Here is a 23425-nt window from a genome sequence, read left to right as displayed (position 1 = left end):
ACGCACGCAGCACATCAACGCACGCAGCACAGGAACTTCCAGAGAAGATGATGAAGGTACGCGAAAGGCACAACAACACTTCGGCTGTCGGGGGTTTGGGTCCCCTGTCAACACAGGTAGTACACAACAGCGGCGGCGGGTGGTTTTCGGCGGTTCGGGGGGGCGACAGGTTCGCCGAAGGGGGGGCGTAGCGCGGGGGGGGGGGAGGAATTGCCTGCCTAGGGCCCGTTTCCTTGCCTACAGAAACGGGCCTTTTTTACTAGTATATATATATATATATATATTTTTTTTTTAATTAGCTTCTTAATGTACCACCTTTTTGTAGTACTATCTCTGTCTCTGCTGGAGGGCTCATATTCTAAGCTTTGTACCTGGGGCAATGGAGAGTCAAATGACTTACCCAGGGTCACAGGAACTACTGTAGGAACTGATCCCTGTTCCCCCAGTTCTCAGTCTACTGCACTAATCATTAGGCTACTCCTTCACTCCTGTTACCTACCTAACTGCCAGCAGTTAGTTTGTTTGTGCACAGAAAACAATCGTTACCTTCACTATATTATTGGCCACTGTTATCTATCATCGCACAAGTCCCACGTCCAAAATTCCTCAAAAAATTATCTCAAACCATCTTATTGCACATTAAAGGAAAACAAAACCACTTATCTTCATAATAATGTGGTTATACAGCCACTCGCTCAGGTCTTTTGTTCTCAAACTTTTTTCCATCAGGTGCGAGTAGTAACAGTGCTCTCATTTCCCAATGAAGTAAAAAATTATCCAGATATTCAGCAGCCAGAATCCAGATACTGGCTGGCACTGAATATCCAGAGTTAGCGACTATCTGAATAGTGACAATAAGAACATAAGAATGACCATACTGGGTCAGACCAATGGCACATATAGCCCAGTATCCTGCTTCCAACAGTGGCCAATCCAGGTTACAAGTAACTGGCAGAAACCCAGTTAGCAGCAACATTTCACACTACAAATCCCAGGGCAAGCAGTTGCTTTCCCATGTCTTTCTCAATAACAGACTATGGAGTTTTCATCCAGGAACTTGCCAAAACCTTTTTTTGAAACCCAGATATGCTAACCACTGTTACCATATCCTCAGGAGGTGAGTTCCAGAGCTTAACTCTTCTTTTAGTGAAAAAAATATTTCCTCCTATTTTTTAAAGTATTTCCATGTAATTTCATTGAGTGACTCTGATCTTTGTACTTTTTGAAAGTAAAAAATCAATTCACTTTTACCTGTTCTAGAAAATTCAACCACGATTCAGATAACCAATCCACTTGCACTTTTTCTGTCTTAAGTTATGTGGATGCTTATTCAGATAGCAGTGCTAAAAATCAAGGCTATTCAGAGAAGTGTTGGTTCCTCCTCAGTTCCACCCATAGAACACGCTGGCACTCTCCATATGATACCACTGTGGTGACAGGAAATATTCAGCAGTTTTATGCTACTACCTCTGTAAAAGGAAACATGACCCTTAACGGTAGTGGTGCAAGACTACTTTTAGGGGTTCCATTTTTGGACATAGCACTAGCCAGGCTGGGGATCGCTCCTACCCAGTGGCCTACTAGATCCCAAGTGTGGGCCATAGGCCTTCGGGGGTGGGAGTGAGGCCTTTGGGGGGGGGGGTGTCAGGTGGAGATCAGAGTTCTGGTTTTAAGATCGATGGGGTCAGCTGATGATTTTTTTTTTTGGGGGGGGGGGGGGTTAGATTGAGAATCAGGGGACTGAGTACAGCAGGTTCTATGGAACTGAAATGCCATGCTTTATTAGTAGTGGACATTGGGAGTCTCAACTGTGCTATCTTTATGTCAGGATGTCAGACTCACAGAAACAGAAGCAACTTGCAGATCAGCAACGCGGCCGTGCCGCAAAAGAGGACCGGCTGGCTGGGGTTGGGGATCCCCGCCAGCAAAGGTACCCGACAGTGGCGGTGGGGGAAGGGGTGTTGAAGGGGTTGGCGGCAGGGGGGGGCCAGGGCCAAATCTACAGGGGCCCATGCCCCCGTGGCCCCACGTAGCTACGCCCCTGGTGTAAACTCTAAGTTTCATAGTTGAAAAGTGGGTGTAGATATGGGAGTGGAATGGGTGGGTCATGGGCATTTCTAAAATTTATGTGCATTGTTATAAAATACACCTGCTCTACACCTAATTTACTCATCAGGATTTACACCAGGTTTTAGTTGGCATAATTGACCATGACTAAATTTAGTCATGTGAAGCAAAACTTGGCCTGCCTAAATGTACGCCTAAATTAAAACATACTTTATAGAATATGCTTTGATTTCCGCATGGAAATCAAGGCGCAATATATACAATCTAGCCCATTATGTACAATATTGCATGAAAATAAAAAAATCACTGTCTAGTTGAAATTCATGTACGCTTTTATAGAAAAGAACTCAAATTCTTTGTTGCTGATTAGACTTTTTTTTTTTTAGCCTAGCTATTCAAAGAAATCAAATATGGATCACTACTTCATTACTAATCAAGTTTCAAGTTTATTACACACTTAATATACTGCTCAGGAGAGGAACTATCAGAGAGGTTAGCAATTCCATAATATCAATGAAGAAAAGAAAAGAACCACAATAATAAAAGAAAAGAAGATAGAAAGTCAAAGACCAGCACTGATGCACATTGAACCACCCTCCCCTCACCAGACAGACACCAGGTGCTTAGATTCCAAATGCCTGACAAAACAAATAAGGTTTTAGTTTAATCTTAAAGTCATAAAACAATTGTGTCAAGCATAAGTCCAAAGGAAGAGAGTTCCATAAAGTGGGACCTTGCATACTAAATAGTTTCTTTCTAATAGGAAAGTGGAAAATGCATTTACGGTCTAACGAAAGAAACTGCTTCAGAGACTCAAATGCCTCGACAATATCCAAAATAACTAGATGCACAACCAAGAACTTAAAACAAAATCATTCAAAAAGAAAATAAATTCACAAATAACTGAACTCAGACCTGGGTCCAGCTAAGCTCTGCCGCCCCTCAGCAGAGAGGGTCATTGCTTTCTTCTAGGTAGGTAAACCCATCAGAATTCAGTTTTGTCTCATAAAATGATGTATTTACCAGCTGGCCAACACAAACCAGAGCCACAAGAGGAAAGGAAAAGAAACTACAGTACTAACAGAAAACAACAGCTATTTCTATTTCAAAATGACAGCTCTACATAAACCCCAATAGCACACAGTTCAATAATCAGAAGATTTAGGTCCCTTCGCGGGTTACCTTACATCACATGGCTCTATTAGTATCACCCATTTCCACAGCTTCTGGTTCCTTTGGGGAAATTTCTCTGGTAGCTACTGCAATTTCAGCCAGAGGGTATTTACTTCTGGCTCCCAGGATCCGTTAACATTTGCGTAGGGCTATAACTAGGAAAGTGAGGGACATGGGTAGTCACCATTGGGGTAGAAAATGATTGAAAATGTAAGCATAAGCTGACAAGCAATACCACATTTCTATCACCTGAAGTGGGGGGGGGGGGGGGGGTAAGAGGGGGAAAGCAGAGTGAGGGGCCAGGGAAAGTGTAGGGGTTCAAATATACTTCTTGTCCTGAGCGTTAACTGCCTATTTATAGCTCTGTTTCTTAAAATCCCTATTAGCTTGGGTTCTTTTTGAGTGGAAGAGTAGTTCAGCAGACCTGTAATGACTCTTGATCAGGTTACGAATATCCTAATCAGCAGAATCACCAGTGTAGCATATCTCTTCACAAGATCCATAAGGCACACTTTTTCAGCAATAACCCCCTCCCCCCCCCCCCCCCAACATAAACACTAGAACTGAACAATTTGCCAGGTTCCAAAAACCTTTGGGTGGCTCCTTGTTTGAGAGGGAGGTTTTATGTGTTTCTGAAGAAAGGGAGTATGTGTGTGTGATCTGAGAGATAACTTCAGGGCTTACATATTAAAATGCTTTAAGGAACACAGCATCAAACACATGTACATGAAGATTAACGTGTGTTTAACATGCAATAACACAATGTTAGTCCTAAATCATTTTTTGTGTTAGTTTGCATTAATGTTAGCAAAAATAATTTTGGCAATAACAATGATAATGATACAGACACAAGTAAACGAATGCAAAGCAGATCATTAATATTAAACTGAGTTAACCTAACTCTAATGCAAAGCCATAGCTATACCTTCCTGAATTTTGTAGCATCTGAAAAATAGACGTTTGTTGACTATATTGAATACTGCAATATAACACCTGTTGCTGCATGCAAATTCATATAAATTGACCAGCAGAACAGTATGTCTATAAATCGAAAAAATGACAGCATGAATGAATGAATTCTGATGGAAATCAGAATGAATGTATATCATATGACACAGATGGAAATAAGAACAAATACACAGACACTCTTGTTGGCAGACAAACACTGCCTTCTTCTTTCATATGCACACAACAAAGACGAACTCATTCATCCCTCTACACACACACACACACACACACACACACACACACATACATATGCACACGGTGTTTATTTCAAGCACATAAAATAACACTATGCAAATAAAGCTCAACTATCATAGTTAATATTAAATAGATACATAAATTATATAGATAGATATATATAAAAAATACCATACAAAGACTGAAGCAACTCCAGACTGTATTATAAATTGCTGTAGATATCCTAAGAACTGCTAACTAGTTTTCTTATAGATAAGAAAATTAATCTCAACATACTGGATTTGAATCACAAATCACACAGACAATGAAACTGATGCACAAAACAAAACAAAGGAGCTCACAACCTGGACATGCAACTAACAGCTACTCACACGGACATCCAGAACAGGGACAGAATCCAGAACACTATCTTTTGACTGGAACCACTCCATCAAGAAATAACATCTTATAAACTCAATGAATAAGGTGCTAGCCAAACGAGTGTATATGCTATCCATAGCTGTCAATGTGGTAATCATTCAAATAGATGACAGCTATCCAAATGGCATATTTTGGATGTTATGCGTCTTATTTTATTTCCACTCCATACATATATAAAATATATAATAGAAAATCTAAGGGATCCTTTCACTAAGGAACCCTTTTACTAAGCCGTGTAAGCGTCTATGCGTGCCCAACGTGCGCCAAAATGGAGTTACTGCCCGGCTACCATGTGGCTCTTGTCGTAATTTATTTTTTGGCGTGTGTCCAATACGCATTTTATTTTTGGACACGTGTATTGGGTGCATGCCAAGTGGCATTTGACACGAGTAGGTCATTACCACCTGGTTACCGCATGAGTTTTTACTGCTAGGTCAATGGCTGGCAGTAAGGTCCCAGACCCAAAATGGACTCACGGCAATTTTCATTTTGCCGCACGTCCATTTTTGGCAAAAATTTTTAAAAGGCATTTTTACAAGTGTGCAGAAAAATGATTCTGTGTGTGCCCAAAACGCGCGTCCACACTACCGCAGGCCATTTTTCAGTGCGCCTTTGTAAAAGGGCCCCCTTAGTTGTGCTAACAGATGTAGCATGAACTAAATGCTCAGAGATGCTTTACCCCCACAAATCAAAATGAATGAAACAATGATCTGTCTACTCAACTTCCATTACTGCAGGGGATGACAGCAAATCCTGACACAAACTTTCTGTCAAGAAAACAAGATCCAAGATGTGACCTCCCTGATGAGTAGCATTTTGAACCATATGCCTCAAAGAACAATCACTAAGCATATCTAGTAACACATATCCCTTCTCTAAAACCCTATCACACTCACCTAAAATACATAACTCTTCCAAACATACTGGGAGATGTGTTAAAAGATCAAATAAAACAAACAATCTTACATCGACAGCCCTGGCGGACAATATATTAGGCAAAAGGACATTTTCCCATTAGTCACAACCAACACATCTGCTTCACAATCAATTCCAAACAGCACTTTGTAAACTGTAGAATTTGAACATCAAGAAATAAAACCCCTCCCCCTCTTTTATATGTATGGCATTCCCATCCCACCCAAAATCTTTCGGACAACATTGTTTCACAAGAGCAAGATCAGATTTCAACAACAGGACTCGGTAATACATAAAACATCCAAACCATAATCCTGGATTAAATCTACAATCAGAACAGTTTTATTACATACTGATCTAGCATTAATCAACCCTACCCTCAACACTTCCCCACCATGAGCAAAACAATCTCAGAGTTCTATCTTCCTCAAATCTGAAGTAAACTCTGGACATTCTGTCTTACTAAATGGAGCAGAAGACAAATCCCCATACTGCCCCTCCCCAAAACCACTTCAATATTAGCCATGACTCACACAGCACTTCTCAGGTCCATCTCAAGTCCATTCAAAGGCGTACTCTAAGGAGCTCCTTAGTCACGCTCCATCATCAGTGCGACAGTCAGTGCACACTCTCTGTCATGCCCCCCCCCCCTGAATTTCAGTCCAGGAGCCCCTGTGATGTCACAGGGTCAGAGCCAGAAATTGCCCAACAGGGGAAAGGCACAGAGCAGTGAGAGGAATCAGCACACACCTTTGCAGATGACAGCAGCAAGCAGAAGAGCTTCAGGAAGGCACAAGATGACAAAAAAAACACTCTCCTCCAGCCCCCCCCCCCCCCCCCCCCCCCCCCCAATATTGAACCCAGGAATGATGAAAGTACTTGATGGACAACAGGATTTTAAATCAGAAGTAACATAGAATCAATTAATCTCATTGAATAAATTAAACTAAGCTAATTTATTCATCACTCATAGTTACAAATTCTGTAATAGGGTAAACACATTAGTTATCACAAAATAGGCCTTATTTGATCTCTTAAACATATCTTCATGTTACATATAAGAAAAAAAATATGTCAAAACAAAAACAAATGAAAAGATCAATAGCACTTAATTCATAGTGGCAACAGACAGACCCTTCCTTGGTGCCCAGAAAGAGCATTAGAATGCATTATAGATGGAGAACTCACCAGCACCAGGAACAATTTACATAGTTAAAGGAACAATATGAGACAAAATAAATATCTCATTTATGTGATTTTAAAGAATCAACAGGTCACAGTGATTCTACAACACACTGAAATGTCATAGATAAGCTAGAGGCAGTCCATAAAAAATGACAATATCCGCACAAGAAGCCATATAGGCTACCACTTAAGAAACAAAATATATACATTTGAACCCAAGAAAGGCAGGGCACATATGATAGAGATACTATTCAACATTTATCAAAATTTAACCTGTACAGATAGAGCACTAATTACTCCTGAATCTGTACAACCTACAGCAGAAAAACTAGCATTATATTTATTTTCAAACTAAGGTTAATAACATCCGATCTTCATTTCAGTAGGATAGGGCAAATGTTAATGTGGCATTGATAGAGAAAATGGAGGGTCAGAGAATAGGAATAACAGCTGATAGATACTGGAAGAAGTTTTCTTCAGTTTCATCTAAAACCATTTTGCAAATTCTTAAGAAGCTGGCAAATAAAAGTTGCTCCTTAGATATTTGCCATACTTTCTATCTGGAAACAATACTTTCTGTTATCTTAAATTGGTTAACTGATTTTGTCAATATTGTGTTACTGGAAGGTATGTACCTTAAAGAAGTTGCTGAGATAGTACTGACTCCCATTCCCAAATATAGGGATGGAGATTTTACACAAGTAGATAATTATAGACCGGTGGCCATCATTCCATGGCTTGCAAAGCTCTTAGATTTTGTAATTAATATTCAATTTTCAGACTACCTTGCAAATTCAACTTTTTTTTTTACATATTTTACAACATGGATTCTGATTGGAAACTATGCTACTTACTTTAGTAACGGAGGTAAGGAAACTATTGGCTTTAAGAAGAGATGTGGTTCTCTTCCAAGAGACGTTTGATCTACATTGAGTCAGTCAAGTTTTAGAACAACAGCCCAAGCAATTTTGTTACCTTATTTGGATTATTGTAATTCTTTATATTTAAATCAATACACAGTTAAGTGGCTTCAATTACTGCTAAATGCATCTGCAAAGCTAATTTTTAACCTAGGAAAATTTCATGAAGCTACTACTCTTTTGCATAGGCTACATTGTCTTAAATTACATTATATAATTCATTTTAAAATTGCTTGTTTAGTATATAAACGTTTTTATGGTTTGAAATCAGAATCAGTAGGAGGGTTCCTTCAATTTACAAATAGTAGAACCATCTGAGAAGAAGGACAAAATTGTCATTGCATTTTCTCTCTGTAAAGAGAATGAATTCAAAGGTATACTGGGAACGCTTGTTTGGATGTCACAAGGCTAGAATTTGGAATAACACTCCTGTTGAAATAAGTACAATCACACCTTATCGTTCTTTTCATAAGGCACTTAGAGGCCCTTTTATTAAGGTGCGCTGAAATGTTTACTCTCTTCCTACACTATTGTTTAATTTTAATATGCAATCCCTGTTCAATATGTGATACCATTTGTATATATATATTTTTTTCCTTTTTATTCGACTGTTACTTAGCATTCATGTTCTTTATATATTACCAATTGTATATGTATTCTGAAATGACATGTCATGACAGATAATTTGTAAGCCACATTGAGCCTGCAAATAGGTGGGAAAATGAGGGGTACAAATGTAACAAATAAATAAATAGATGCATGTATTGTATGCATGGAGGTCCATTTTTCAGCGCACCTGCAAAAAAGGCCTTTTGTTTTGGGGGCGAAAATGGACATGTGGCAAAATTAAAATTGGCACACGCCCATTTTGGGCCTGAGACCTTACTGCCACACATTCACTTACCAGTAAGGATTCAACGAGTTAACCGGGTGGTAATCATCAGCACATGTACAATGCCGATTACTGCCTGGTTAGCGCCACGTGCTGGAAAATAAAATATATTTTCCGGCGTTTGTAGTGGGTGTGCACAAAAAATGAAATTACCGTCCAGGCCACGCGGTAGCTGGGTGGTAGTTCTGAATTGGTGAGCGTTGGGCACACATAGGCGAGGCACCTATGCAGCCTAATTAAAGGACCCCTTAAGACAATACTTTTTAAAGTCAATAATATTATTGTTGTTGTTGTGATATTTAAGACTATTTTTGTTAATTCCTTCTGATTGGAAGTCTTGCTATTGTAATCCGCTTAGCACCATCTGGTTTAAAGGCAGAATAGAAATACCCAAATAGAATAGAATAGAATAGAATAGAATAGAATAGAAGACATTCCTATACCTGAAAAGAATAGAAGACATTCCTATACCTGAAAGATATTAATAATGGACAAGAAATAAACATTTTCAAAGAAAAAACTTTATAGAACTAGGAGTCATGATATTGTTGTTAGAGGTGGTAGACTCGAAAATGCCTGGACATATTGTTTTTCATGGAAACTATTTTCAGGCATTTCTGAGTCTACCCACCTCCAAGATCCATATCATGACGTCTAATTCTATAATGTTCTTTCATAGAAATAGTGGTGGATACTGATGTATTCTTCATATGTGGGTGTGGGGTTAAATAGCAATAGACTTCAAAAATACAACTGATAGGCATGTAGAACTATGATCTGGTGACATTGCAGGTCATGGCGGTAATTGGGTTGGCACCAGCAGGCTACAACTTGCCAGATACTGAGCAGCTTTATGCAGCAGGATAGTAGTAGGGTACCACCTGAGAGGAGAAGATGGAAACCCAGCAAGCAGTGGCATAAATGCAGATGAGGGTTGCCCCCCAAGTATAATTTTCCTCATTTTCCACAGTTGAATCACGGTCCGGGAGGAGACAGTTTGCAGCCTGCCGAAGTTAAGTAAAACTTTACAGCTTACCTGGCAGAGCACTTTCGTTGTTTAGTATTAAGAAAAAAACTTTTTCAAAACATATTTGAAAATTAGGAGGTTTTTGGAGCGCCTGTGATGATGAATTTGTAGCCCTTATCCCATTTACATCTATGGGAGGGGCTTGTTTTTGAGGCGTTTTCCTCCTTGTCTGGAAGAACTCTGACTTATATATTGATAACTGTGTTCTGTATTTATAAGTACAGCTATTGAATGGAACCAGTTCCCTTTTGATATCTTTAGTTTATATCTACACGCACTTATATATACTACTACTACTACTATTTAGCATTTCTATAGCGCTACAAGGCATACGCAGCGCTGTCATCTACCACATTTGCTTATTTCCGATCTGACGAAGAAGGGCAACTTCGAAAGCTAATCAAGAAATGTATTAAGTTATGTACAATAAAAAAGGTATCATCTTATTTTCTTTTCCATGTTTTATTTTGTTTGATTTCTATTGATTACCTTTAAAAGTGGACTAACACGGCTACCACACCTCTCTACTGTGAGCTAAAAATGCTACCATAGCTTAGTAAAAGACCCCCCTTAGAGCACAGCCATTAAAGGGGTACATTGGAAATGCAGCCATTTTACATCTACGCTAAAAGTGGTTCCAGTGCACGGGAAACCAATGTGCTAGTCATAGAGCAGGCCCTTTTTTAGCACAGCTTAACTAAAGGGCCCCATAATTAGTTCATCCCTGAGGCTGAAATTTTACAGGATTATGCAGTTGATATCCCTCTATCTTGTGGTACAAATAAGTCACATATCCCAACTTTTGGTACCTTTTTGCTGAGTGGGTCACAAAAAATCCAGATACTATTGAAAGTTTTTAAGGTTTTGAATACAAATATTTCTGTTATCATCCCTGCAAATTTATGTTTGTATCAACTGTCTAGGGCATTGAGATCAGCTTCAATTGCCCTATTGGATGTTCCATCTTTTCATGATGTAAAACTGGAAGAATAAAGACATCCATCTTCTACATCATGGGTCCAAAGCTCTGGAACTCTTTACTAAAGTCTCGGTTAGGCCTTTGAGCCAAACAACTTGGCATCACCACAGGATTTCTGGATGATCTATATTTTCTAATTGATGCCCTTATTTTGGCTAGGATATTACTGTCTAGTTAGGTGACTGAAGCTGACAGATGGCAGTTCCAGTAACTGCCTTAAGAGGCTTACTACTATGTTTAATTTATTGATGTACTCAATTATTATATTGAATACTATTGAATTGATAAAGCCATAGCTGTGTTTTTTGCCATATGCTTTTGTGACTGTTTTTTTTTTATTGAAGAAGCAAGGAATGACTGTGAATGCCCACGTTAATCATAACTAATATTTCCAGATGTGAAGCTGTATGGTGCCAGCAGTGGAATCTGCAAAGGGTAAGATGGAGAGTTGTTCAGAAAGCTGTAAAGAGATATGACAATGTAAAATGTAACATTTTAAGGATTGGGATTTGGACAATCTTGATAAGACAGATAGGTTCCTCTGTTAGAGGAGCTGTTCCTTTACCTCAGAAGCGCAGTCCTGGGATTGGAGCCAGGAAATTCCATGTTCAGTTCTTGAAGTCCACAGCTGGAAAAGATACCAGGACACAAATACTGTGGAGCTTTTACATTTACAGTTCAAACAAATTAACATTTTTTTCTCTCGTCTAGTCATTATATTTAGTCAAGGCCAGCACACAGAACTCTGATTCATCTGGCACTTTCCGCTGCACTAAGAATAACATCCAAGTCACACATAAGCTACCAATGGCATGCAATTATCCCCTAACTTCCAACATTTGAGTTGAACAACAAATGCTATTTTTGTCCTTCATCCTATTTCTTGTTTTCCAGAACTCAGATGAAGGTGCAAGTCTCTGAAAGACATTAGAGCATGTGGACAGCATATGTCCCACCTTGTGTCTGTTTCTTTTTCAGAAGCACTGCCTTTTAGAAACAGTAATGTGATGACATGAGAAAGTATTTCAGATCCACTGTTATTCATGTAACTTTCAGTTTATCTTTGGCTTTGCAGAAACTTATGTCTCTGAGTACAGCATGAATAATTTTTATAGTACTTTATAAATAACGCATTGCCAAAATAAAATGTTATTTTATGTGTTCAAAATATGTGCTAAATATCAAAACAACATGGACCAAGATTCTTTAGAAATAAACCTTTGTAAACTACAGTAAAGTATTACTGAAAAATGTAAGAAATCATATTTGCATTATGCATGATTTTGAAAGCCTTCTTTTGTAGGGGCCCTTTTACTAAGCTGCTGTAGAACATGGCCTTAGCACATGCGCATGTCATTCCCATGTGCTAAGGCCATTTTTAGCGCATGGATAAAATGACCAATCTTTCTACTTCCAGCATCGATGGCCATGCACTAAGTTTCCCATTAGCGTGTGGCTGTTAGCACATGAGCACGTACCGACATCTATTTTGTAGGCAGTAAGTGCTCATGTACTAACCACATGCTACCCACACACCTACTCTCCACCCCTGCCCTGCCCCAGGGCTTGATATTCAATGCTGTGCCATTTCTGGTGACCGGCATTGAATATCCGGTTGATTTTTGGCCGGTTTAAAGACAAACGGCTCAGTTGATATTCAGACTTATCCAGTTATTTTTAAACTATCCAAAGGTATCCCACCATAAGTGGGAGCATTAAAAAAAAAATCCCGGAGAGAGTAATGCATTGCCCCCCTCCCCCCCCAGGCTCTCTCTCCGGGGATTTCCAGGTCTGCAATTTAGGGGGGTGCAGAGGTGGCCGGGGGGGGGGGGGGGGGCGCAGAGGTGGACCGGGGAGAGAGCCTGTTGTTAAAAATTTACCAGGACACCACTGCCTTTAACACTCATTAAGGGGTAAATAACATGCATTATAGCCACAATGCAGCTTGATAATTACCCCACTTAGATGTTTATGCAATACAAATGTCTAAATACAACTTTATGCACATCTAAAATGTGAACAGTGTTTATAAGTAAGCACTGTTATCTTCAAAATAGGTAATCCACTGCAACGTATCAAAGTTATTTGGTGTTGACATGTTCAGGCTGCATCTTTAAATTTGGACAACACCAGACTGTATATATAGCAATTCTGTATTCTGAACAATGTGACACATAATAAATTGTTTTATATTCATTAAATTTCATGCACTATGAATATTTTTCTATGGATGCATAATACAGTTTTTGAATGTTTGTGATGCATGCTGTTTCTTCTCACTCTCTTTTTTATGTGCTTCTAACAAGCCTGAGAGTGCCTGATAAAGACATTTTTTTCATCAGCCCCCCCCCCCCCCAATCCTGCCCTCCTCCATATTATTCAGTTTAGAAATGTCAGGTCATGGTTTTAGGGATGTGCACCCATTAGTGTGCCTTTGGTCTACTAATACCCCTTAAAAGTGTTAATACATGCTAAATCAATTGAAATGCAGTATAACCTACACATTAAGACATAATAAAAGAACCCTATTATTCATAGAATGTAGAGATTAGATGTCTAGGTTGAGATGTGATCCATTCTGGTGGTATTTTAGAGAAGGATCTGTTCATGTAGAGACTTTTCTAAAACACATGCAAAAGTGAATGTGTATTTACTGTTAAGGACATCAGGAGCACCCATTTTTTCAAATATATAGACTGAAAAAAATGAATAGCATGGACCCAACAGCTGCTCTATCTTACAAACATAAACATATAAGTGTTGCCAATGAAATAGTGAGGCCACAATCTCAATGTGCTTCCATTTTAGAGGCGGAACAAAAACTATATGGGGTTAAGGAGATTGAATCCTTTAATCCCTCATGCAACATTGAAAATCTCTTCATGCCATTCAGCTGGCATGGATTTTTTTCCCTGTACATGTGTATTCCTTTTGTGTAATGGTGAACACACATGTAGATATTAGTCCAGTGGAGTACCAACACGCGCCTGTTCTTCGTTCGTTCCATGCTCTCTCTGCCCCGGAACAGGTTACTTCCTGTTCCGGGGCAGAGGGAGCATGGAACGAACAAAGGACAGGCGTGCGCGGCACCCCCCCAGCGGCGTGCACCCGGGGGGGTTCTTTCACAGGGGGGGTGTCCTTTTGCCGGGGGGGGGGGGGTCGTGCTGCATCTGGGGGTGGGGCGCATCGGCGATCCGCCCCAGGTGTCAGCCCCCCTAGGAACGCCACTGTATTAGTCACATTCAAGCCCTTGCCGAACTACACCCAAACTACTCTACTTAGGGGATCCTTTACCAAACTGTACTAAAAAGTGGCCTTGCGTGCCCTGACATGGGTCATTTTCGTGTGCTAAGGCCATTTTTATCACTGTATTAACATGGCCAATTTTCCTATTTTTTGTATTAATGGCCATGCAGTAATTTTCCCATTTGCGCAAGAAACAAAACAAAAAGCACCAAGGGCCTTTCAAAAAAAGGGGAAATAAAGTCTTTAATTATATATGTTCTGTGTTTCGGCGCCCAGTGCCTGCATCAGGGGTGGCAAGAAATAGCTGACAACATGCGGCAGTATTGTGAAAACAATTTTGAGAAGCAATATACTGCAACGCTTTGTGATCCCCTTCACACAAAATAGAAAGATATTCTGATTGAACAAACGCAGTCCTTCAGTCGCGGACTCAATCGAGTAAAACCCATTTGCGCAAGGCCATTAGCGCGTGAGCCCCTACTGCCACCCATTGTGTTGGCGGTAGGGACTAATGCGCTAAACCTGAGCTAATTGGATAGCACATGGCAATGCTTACATAATTACCGAATAGCACAGACCAAACGCACTCTCCACCCCCCAGACCCACTCCATCGCTAAAAAAATAAATTCTATTTTTTAGGGCCTAGGTAGAGCGTGCACATTCCCAAATTTCTGCAGGATGCCTTGGCGCACCCCATGGTAATATTATACAATTAGGGACTCAATAGAGCACCCCATGGTAGCCATTTTTTTACTGCAGTAAGTGTTAGGGCTTACCATAGCTTTTGTGTATTTCCACATGTAAATAACGACTTTCTGAAATTGATTTTTCAAGTGTATGTGATATACAAGTGTCAGTATCAGTATTTCCATGTGGTAAAAAATAGGACTTGTAACATCATCCCCTAAATCAATCAGTGCATGTTAAAATGTTCTAACGTTTTAATTTTATTTTTATTATTAAAATGAATGTGTGCATGAACAGAAAAAAAAATCTGAAAATCAGGAAAAATGACCAAACGAACTGAAAATATTTGTCCTGTGTACTCCCTAATGATAGAAAACTAATCCCCCTTTTCCTGCATAGAACTGATAAGTTGTTTATGCATGAATGATCCTTTATTTATGTATTTATTGCATTTGTATCCCACATTTTCCCACCTCTTTGCAGGCTCAATGTTGCTTGCAATAATCATGAATAGTGGAAATACATTAGAAAATAGACATTTAGTGTTACAGAAGGATCTTGGGTAACATGATAATGATAAGAATTGATAGTGGTATAACAAGCATAAATTGTAAGACAGCTCTGAATATATGTGGAGGAGTTGTGTATATTCTCATTGGTTAATCTTTGTGGTATGCCTTGTTAGAGATGGGTCTTCAGTAGTTTGTGGAAGTTCGTTAATGCGTTAATTGATGATGTGCAGTACAAGTCTAAAGGGAGTGAGAACAAAATAAACTACTATAAAGATGGCTCTATTTCTGTACACAACTAATACTGAAAATTCTCTGTGTGTTCATTTTCAATGGTTAAAATACTTTTAATTTTTCTTTCATTTTTCTCACTAAGGGTCCCTTTTACAAAGGCATACCAAAAAATGGCCTATGGTAGTGTGGGCGAATCTATTGGATGCACACTGGACCATTTCTCCCGTGCATCTGAAAAAAAGAGGGGGGGGGGTGGGGCTGGAAAATTGACATATTGCAAAATTAAAACCAGCACGTGTCTGTTTACAGCCTGAGCCCTTAATGCCACCCATTGACTTGGTGGTAAGGGCTCACACATTACCTACGCGGTAACCGTCCAGTCCGTGCTAACTGCCGATTACCTCTGGGAAGGCCCCCTCAGAAGAAAATAGAACTTTATTCTCTACTGCAGATTTTTGGTGTGCACCAAACTCAGAATTACCACCAGGCGCACATGCTAGCTGGACGGTAATGCCAATTTCATGCGTGCTGCACTTGCATAGGCCCTTACGCACCTTTGTAAAAGGGCCCGTGAATGTACCTCAAAAGTGTAGAAGTAGAATGAATGAAATGTGGGAGATTTTTTTTTTGTTGATGTTACATTTCTTTTTGTGCTTACTTCATGGTAATATCTTAGCTTCGGAGGCTCTTAGATTATTTCTTCCACCCAATTCAAGATTTTTGTGACACTTCATGCTGAGAGACAAAATGAAAGGATTCTAAATAAAACATTCAAAATTATCCATATAGATGTAATGCCCCTTGTGGGCATCCCTGGGTCCAGGGTTGACCTGGCTGCAGTCTACCACAGGCAGGCTCCATTGGGCCCTGTAATATTTGGCAGCTGGTGCCTTCACCTGGGGAAGAAAAGTGTTAACAGTGGGATTTCCCTCCTTCCCTTCCCTCCACCGCCGAGGAAATTCAAATAAGACCACTGTGAACAAAGCTGGCTGAAATATTAATTTTTATTAAACTATTTACAATTTATCCTATATGAAAACATTAAGACATTTGCTAATGAGAAGTATTTGCGATGATCAAGTTATTACTGTATTTTCGCATATATAACCCACACTTGGGTATAACCTGCACCCATGTATGTCACGTTTGTGACTGCTTTCCATGTGGGTGCTCTCCTTGCCCTCTGGTGGCCAGAACTGGTGGCTGCTATGGACTGTTTTCTGCTGTCTTCCATGTTCCAGACTTCAGTGAGTCCGGTCCGGATTTTCCAGGTTGCCAGACTTGCTCTGCTGGTTTGTCCTTGAACAGCAACCTTACTTGGCTGGTGATTACTGCAGCTGAAGGTCAGCTGCTGATGGGCTTATTAGCTTCTGTGAGCCTTGCCTGCCTTGCTTTGGTATCAAAGGTCATCCATGAGTTCCTGTTGGTTTGTTGGAGTTCTTACTCTGAAAGTTTCCTGTGTGTTGGACCCTGCCTGTTCCTGGACCTGGACTTTGACTTGCTTGCTTCCTGTGCCTTTGACCCTTTGCCTGGACCTGGACTTTGACTTTGCTTTCCGCCTGCCTAAATACTCTGGTTAGTTTATGGATTACTCGTGTTTGCTGCCTGCCCCTTTGACCTTGTTGTGCTACTGGATAATGTTTACTGTCTACTATTAAAGCCTCTTCTAATTATATTCTGTGGCTCCTGCCTGTTGTGTTCAGCACTGCTTTCTGCTTGGGTGATTTCCCTGCCACTGCCGCTCCTCGGCAGTGGCCCAAGGGCTCACAAACCTAGTTCCTGCTTTGAGAACATTTACATGTATATCCCGCAGAAAAGAAGGAACCAAGTAAAAAATGTTTTCTATAGCCCAAACCACTGTATTTCCCATAAACAGTTCTTTGAGCCGACATGAACATGCACAGGACTGTTGGCATAGGTGGCCGAAGCAGGCCAACAATGCTGGGCTGGAGGCATAGGCGTAGACTGGGGGGGGGGGGCGAGGGGGGCAATGCCCCCCCAAACGACGATGACGTGGACTGGCGCTAGAATGAAAAAGAAAAAAAAAAAAAACAAGCAGGCACGCGCTCGTCTCCGTCCGCTTCGCTGCTTCCCTGCCCTCTCTGTCTGCGTCCCGCCCGAAAGGAAATGACATCAGAGGAAGGCGGGACGCAGACAGAGAGGGCAGGGAAGCAGCGAAGCAGACGGAGACGAGCGTGTCTATAATCTACCCCCTCTCTTCCTACCCTCCGGCGCAGGCAGCACCAATCTTCTCTAAGCCTTTCTTGTTCCTGGCAGCGGTAGCGACGTACACGCTGCCTTCAGCTCTGCCCCGAAGCCTTCTCTTCAAGTTCCTGTTCCCGCATAGGTGGGAACAGGAACTTGAAGAGAAGGCTTCCGGGGCAGACCGAAGGCAGCGTGTACGTCGCTACCGCTGCCAGGAACACAGAAAGGCTGAAGAAGACTGCTGCCTGCACCGGAGGGAGGGAGGAAGAGAGGGGGTAAACGGAGTCATGATCCTGGACCTCGCGGGGGGGGGGGGGGGGGGGGGGGGCAGCAGAGGGAAGATGAATGGGACTGGGAGGGTGGAGAGCAGAGGGAAGGAGTAAGAGATGGATGGGACTGGGAGGGGTGGGTGGGGAGCAGAGGGAAGGACCAGGAATTGGATTGGACTGGACTGGGAAAGGAGGTCAGAGGGAAGGAGCAGGAGATGGATGGGACTGGGAGGGGTGGGAAGCAGAGGGAAGGACCAGGAATTGGATTGGACTGGACTGGGAAAGGAGGTCAGAGGGAAGGAGCAAGAGATGGATGGGACTGGGAGGGGTGGGTGGGGAGCAGAGGGAAGGACCAGGAATTGGATTGGACTGGACTGGGAAAGGAGGTCAGAGGGAAGGAGCAGGAGATGGATGGGACTGGGAGGGGTGGGAAGCAGAGGGAAGGAGCAAGAGATGGATGGGACTGGGAGGGGTGGGTGGGTGGGTGGGGAGCAGAGGGAAGGAGTAAGAGATGGATGGGACTGGGAGGGGTGGGTGGGGAGCAGAGGGAAGGACCAGGAATTGGATTGGACTGGGAAAGGAGGTGAGCAGAGGGAAGGAGCAAGAGATGGATGGGACTGCGAGGGGTGGGGAGCAGAGGGATGGACCAGGAGATGGATGGGATTTGGAGAGGTCAGGCACAGCAGAGGGAAGGAGCAAGAGATGGATGGGACGGAGGGATGGTGAGCAGAGGGAAGGAACAGAAGATGGATGGGACTACGAGGGGTGGGGAGCAGAGGGATGGACCAGGAGATGGATGGGATTTGGAGAGGTCAGGCACAGCAGAGGGAAGGAGCAAGAGATGGATGGGACGGAGGGATGGTGAGCAGAGGGAAGGAACAGAAGATGGATGGGACTGGGAGGGGTGGGGAGCAGCGGGAAGGAGCAAGAGATGGTTGGGACTGGGAGGGGTGGGGAGCAGAGGGAAGGAGCAAGAGATGGATGGGACTGGGAGGGTGGGGAGCAGAGGGAAGCCTACTGGAAAGAAGACACTGCATAAAACAGAAGACACTGGGATCAAAGCGAATAGAAAAACTAAATGATCAGACAACAAAGGTAAATAAAAGTTTATTTTATTCATAATTTATTAATTGAAATGTGTCAGCTTTTTGAAATGTGCATCTGTGATATTTTGCCTGTAAATTTCATTTCCTTCCTCCATATTAGCATATTCATTTGCATATGTATATATGCAAATGATATGCTAATATGCTCCGCCCATTCTTTGCCCCCCCCAAATGAAACAGTCAAACTACGCCTATGGCTGGAGGTAAAGCAAGACCAGCTGACATAAGGAAAGGTTTACCGGTTGTCCATTTGCAATGCCAAAAATAAAGCCTTATACAACTGACTTCAAATTATTGGTAGTCAAATACATGAAAGAACATGGAAATCGTGAAGCTGGGTGTATTCTTTCCGTTGATGATAAGTCTATCCATGAGTGGTGTAAAGCTGAGGTGAAACTAAAAGCAATTCACCCTAGAAAGCATGCACGACATGGAAAATCTGCCAAATGACCCAATTTGGAGGCAAAGCTAAAACAGTGGTTACTTATGCAATGAGATTGCTACAGGGTTGTTTCCACCATCAACATAAAACAGAAAGCTAAAACATTAGCCTTTGACATGAAGATCCCCAGTTTTTATGGTGGATTGAACTGAGTGTATAGGTTTATGCTTCAGAATGACTTATGTATTCGAACCAGAACAACAGTTAATTTTGAGAAGAACACAAGAAACATAACCTGAAACCTGATCATCATGGACAAGGTACTGATGAGTTTTGATATTCCGAGTACAAGAACAGTTGCTGAATTTGGCACAAAGTCGGTGGCTGTAACAACTGCTGGTCATGAAAGGACAGATTTCACTGTTGTGCTATCATGTACTTCAGATAGAATGAAGTTGAAACTGCTTGTTACCTTCATATGCATAACCTTGCCACATGAACCATTCCCAAAGTCCGTTGTTGTTTTGTTGTGCAACAAAAGGGGATGGATGAATGAGGACATTATGAAGGACTGGATAAATGCATGCTTTTATGCTTGCTCAGGTGGGTTTTTCCAACAAGAAATCGTTGTTAATATTTGACTCCATGACAACCCACAAATTGGACTCAATTAAGAAAATGTTGAATGCTGCTGGAGCCCATATAGCAGTAATCCCTGGTGGACTAATGTGCAAGTTACAGCATCTTGACATACCTGTAGCTGTTAACTATGCATTTAAATATCTTGTAAGGAAGGAATGGGATAAATAGATGCACGAGGGCACACACTCAATTACTCCTTCGGGGGAAAAAAAACGTGCTACCTATGCAGAAGTCTGCTGCTGGATTGACATCACATGGCAGGCAGTGAAACCACATTCAATTATCAATGGATTTCACAGAGCAAGTTTACTTGGAAAGCAGACTTTATATGATTCTACTAATCAGGAGAAATACGAATTCAATGTCAATGAAGCAGAGGCAGTCACTGCAGAATATTTCAACAACACCGATGATGATGCTACAAACTTTGACGGTTTTCCTTCTAGTGATGAACAAGATAATGTTTCTGACACTATGAAGTATTAATGCTATAAGCTCCTATCTTTCAATAAGAACTATTTTATGGTGACCATTTGGAAGTTTTTTTTGCTATAGATCTGTTTGATGTAAAACTTGTATAACCCATGGATTATATTTGCAAAAATATGGTAAGTCCATTAAGTGAACGGTGCTCAATAAGCAAACTATCAAACAACCTTTAAACAGTACTCTTGAACCCAGTTAATTTCCTTGCCAATGTGGCGGCCTTAAATACCTCTCCCTGGTCCTTTATTAAGTCATTTTATTGGAGTGGCAGTATTACTCCTTCTCTATGATTTTTCCCTTGTCCGTCCCATCCATCCCCCCCCCCCCCCCAGATCTCACCCTCCTGCTGGAGCACTGGGCCTGTGGCTGCTGGACATCCAGTGGGGCTGAGTCAGTCTGGCTTGGCCAGCCTCTGCTGCTGAGCTGCGAGTGTCAATTGCACTCCCAGTAGCCTCCGCCTCTTCTGAGCTTCAAGTGGCAATGGCATTCTCCAGAACCTGTGCCTTTTCTGGGCTCCATGCTGATCGCACTCCCAGAGAGCCTCCGCCAGGACTCCAAACACCAGGTTTGGCTCCACGGAGCCTCCCACTCCTCTGGGCTCTGAGTGCTGACTGCACTCCCAGGTGCTTTTCTGTTGCTGGGCCTTGGACACCGACTGTATCCTTAAAGACCTTGCTCTCAGCTGGCTCCCAGGGGCTTCTCTGCCGCTAGACCTAGGACCCTGTGCCCAAAAGGTCTTCCTTCTTGCTCTGAGCTACTTCCAAGGATCTCCCTGCCCTGAGCCGGCTCTGATGGGCTACTCAGCATTTTGGCCTTAGAAAGTGCCCCCAACAGCCTTTTTTTCTGCCCTGTGCATTCTCCCAAGGATGGCTCTACTGCTGTCTTCATGATGGAAACCAATGACCATTTTAGTAGTTGTTCTCTGGACTGACACCATCCTGTTTAATCTAACTCTACTTTCTGGCTACTTCCCTAAGATAAGGCCACATAGGGTAATGGAGTGGAGGAGTGGTCTAGTGGTTAGAGCACAGGTCTTGACATCCAGAGGTGGCTAGTTTAAATCCTGATGCTGCTCCTTGTGATGTTGGGCAAGTCACTATTGCCCCAGGTACAAATTTAGATTGTGAGCCCTCCAGGAACAGAGAAATGCCCAATGTACCTGAATATAACTCAACATGAAATACTATTGAAAATGTGTGAGCAAAATCTAAAAAAATATATATAAATCTAAAAACACAGGAATACTACTAACCACATAATTATAGAGGGATTTGTGACTGCAGACACTACTATTTTCAACAAATGAATAATGAAAAGCAAGGGGTTTGCATAGAAGTCAGATTGGGTTCCCTCCAAAGCATCAAACTGCTGTCCTTGAGTACTCCCCTCTTCCTGCTGTGCTGCAGCCATGCAAAGAGGGACCCGCTGGACAGCATAATAAGTACAAATCTCAACTGAAGCTGCGGCCAGAGAGTGGTGAGTTTAAAACAAATATGATATCTGTCACTATTAATGCTCTGTGAGAAAAATCATCCTACACACCCACGCCTGGTCTGCAGTTGTGTTGCTAGCTACTTTCAGACTAACTGTTTCAGCAACTAAAAATTACTTAACTAGAAATACAATCTGTGTGTTTAATACCTGTGGGTCCCAACCAGAAAAAGATCTGAGTTTTCCAAAGAGGAACTCAATGCACTTTGTGCCAGTATAAGCTCGGGATTGGCAACGTCTATGTTTGCATGTTACATCTGTTGTTGGAATGAATTACAATTTCACATAACCTTTACTGCACATTTTTCTTATCCAGTGTTTTTTTTTTGTCATCATCCTTAAAGATATAAACATTACAGTGGTAATATTCCAAAGTATTTTTGCATATAAACCTTGCTTTGAAGCGAGCCACTTGGTATTTAATTAAACGTTTACAGGGATAACGCAGCTGGGATAACGCAGAAAAAAGCAAAGCATCTAATTTCAACACTACGGGTTTTAAATCAGAAATTGACACCTCTTTTTTTTGCATATCTGGAAAAAGTTGAACTTTGGTATTCAAAAAGGTAGTTTCTTTAACACCACTCCATTTGACAACTGCCATGACCTGTGAAGCTCTTGAGTCTCAATCAGGCGCTGCCCCTGTTGAAATTTCTGCAACTAGCTCTCCTGTGGGATAGAATGCTAGTAACTTGGATTTAGGTATTACGCTGTCACTAATTTAGGAATTAGTCTTATTTTTTTCTTCTTTTTCTATTTTCTTTCTATTGTGAAATGTGTCTCCCCTACTAGTATTGGAAGTTATGTAAGTGAATATATGCCTGTTTAAAATAGCTGTATTCCAATCTCTTTTCTTTAGCAAATTTGTGACTTTTTGTGAATATATAAATAAAAACCGTGTCCACTTTTACCAATTACCCCCAAGTTACACACATAAAAGTGCATTCAATGACAAGACAATCACTTTTATGTTACTCACATTTAGGCATGTTTGGGACAGAGTCTGGAAACAGTATAGGCAGAGTCATGAAATATGAGCATAATTTATAAAATATGCAACTATGGGCACCTTTCACCTCTGTACACATTTTTACTAAGGATGGGCAGCCAGAAAATGTTTGTTTTGTATCTTTTCCAGTGACATTTCTAGGAATGTTTATTTGCTGTCGTTTGGCCATTTTTTTGTCACAGGAGCAAAGTCATTGAGTGTGCATTATTTTGAAAGAGTGTGCAACCTGCATTTTTTCTGAAACAGTGCACACTGTGCACACATGCGCGGTGGTGTGCACATGCCACAATAGTTCGTGCATGCACAATGGGTGCCCTTTTTGCGATTATCGGCAATGACAAAACATTAATTTTCATGCTGTTTCTGCTTGTTTGAGA

General features: G+C 41.5%; 1 protein-coding gene across 3 annotated transcripts in view; it reads right to left on the bottom strand.

Annotated features, from left to right (window-relative positions):
* Positions 1–23425, bottom strand: part of ZNF385D (zinc finger protein 385D) — a 766537-nt gene that overhangs the window by 488139 nt on the left and 254973 nt on the right. For 2 of the 3 annotated variants that reach the window (XM_030206770.1, XM_030206764.1), the window contains exon 3: positions 11347–11409. The exons of the other annotated variant lie outside the window; for it this stretch is intronic. The gene's annotated coding sequence lies outside the window, so the exon portion shown is untranslated. The remainder of the gene's footprint in view (positions 1–11346; positions 11410–23425) is intronic. 3 annotated transcript variants of the gene reach the window in all.

Source organism: Microcaecilia unicolor, chromosome 1 (genome assembly GCF_901765095.1).
Source record: "Microcaecilia unicolor chromosome 1, aMicUni1.1, whole genome shotgun sequence".
Taxonomy (NCBI): domain Eukaryota; kingdom Metazoa; phylum Chordata; class Amphibia; order Gymnophiona; family Siphonopidae; genus Microcaecilia; species Microcaecilia unicolor.
The sequence above is the reverse complement of the archived record's forward strand: the minus strand, read 5'-3'. Positions and strand labels throughout refer to the sequence as shown.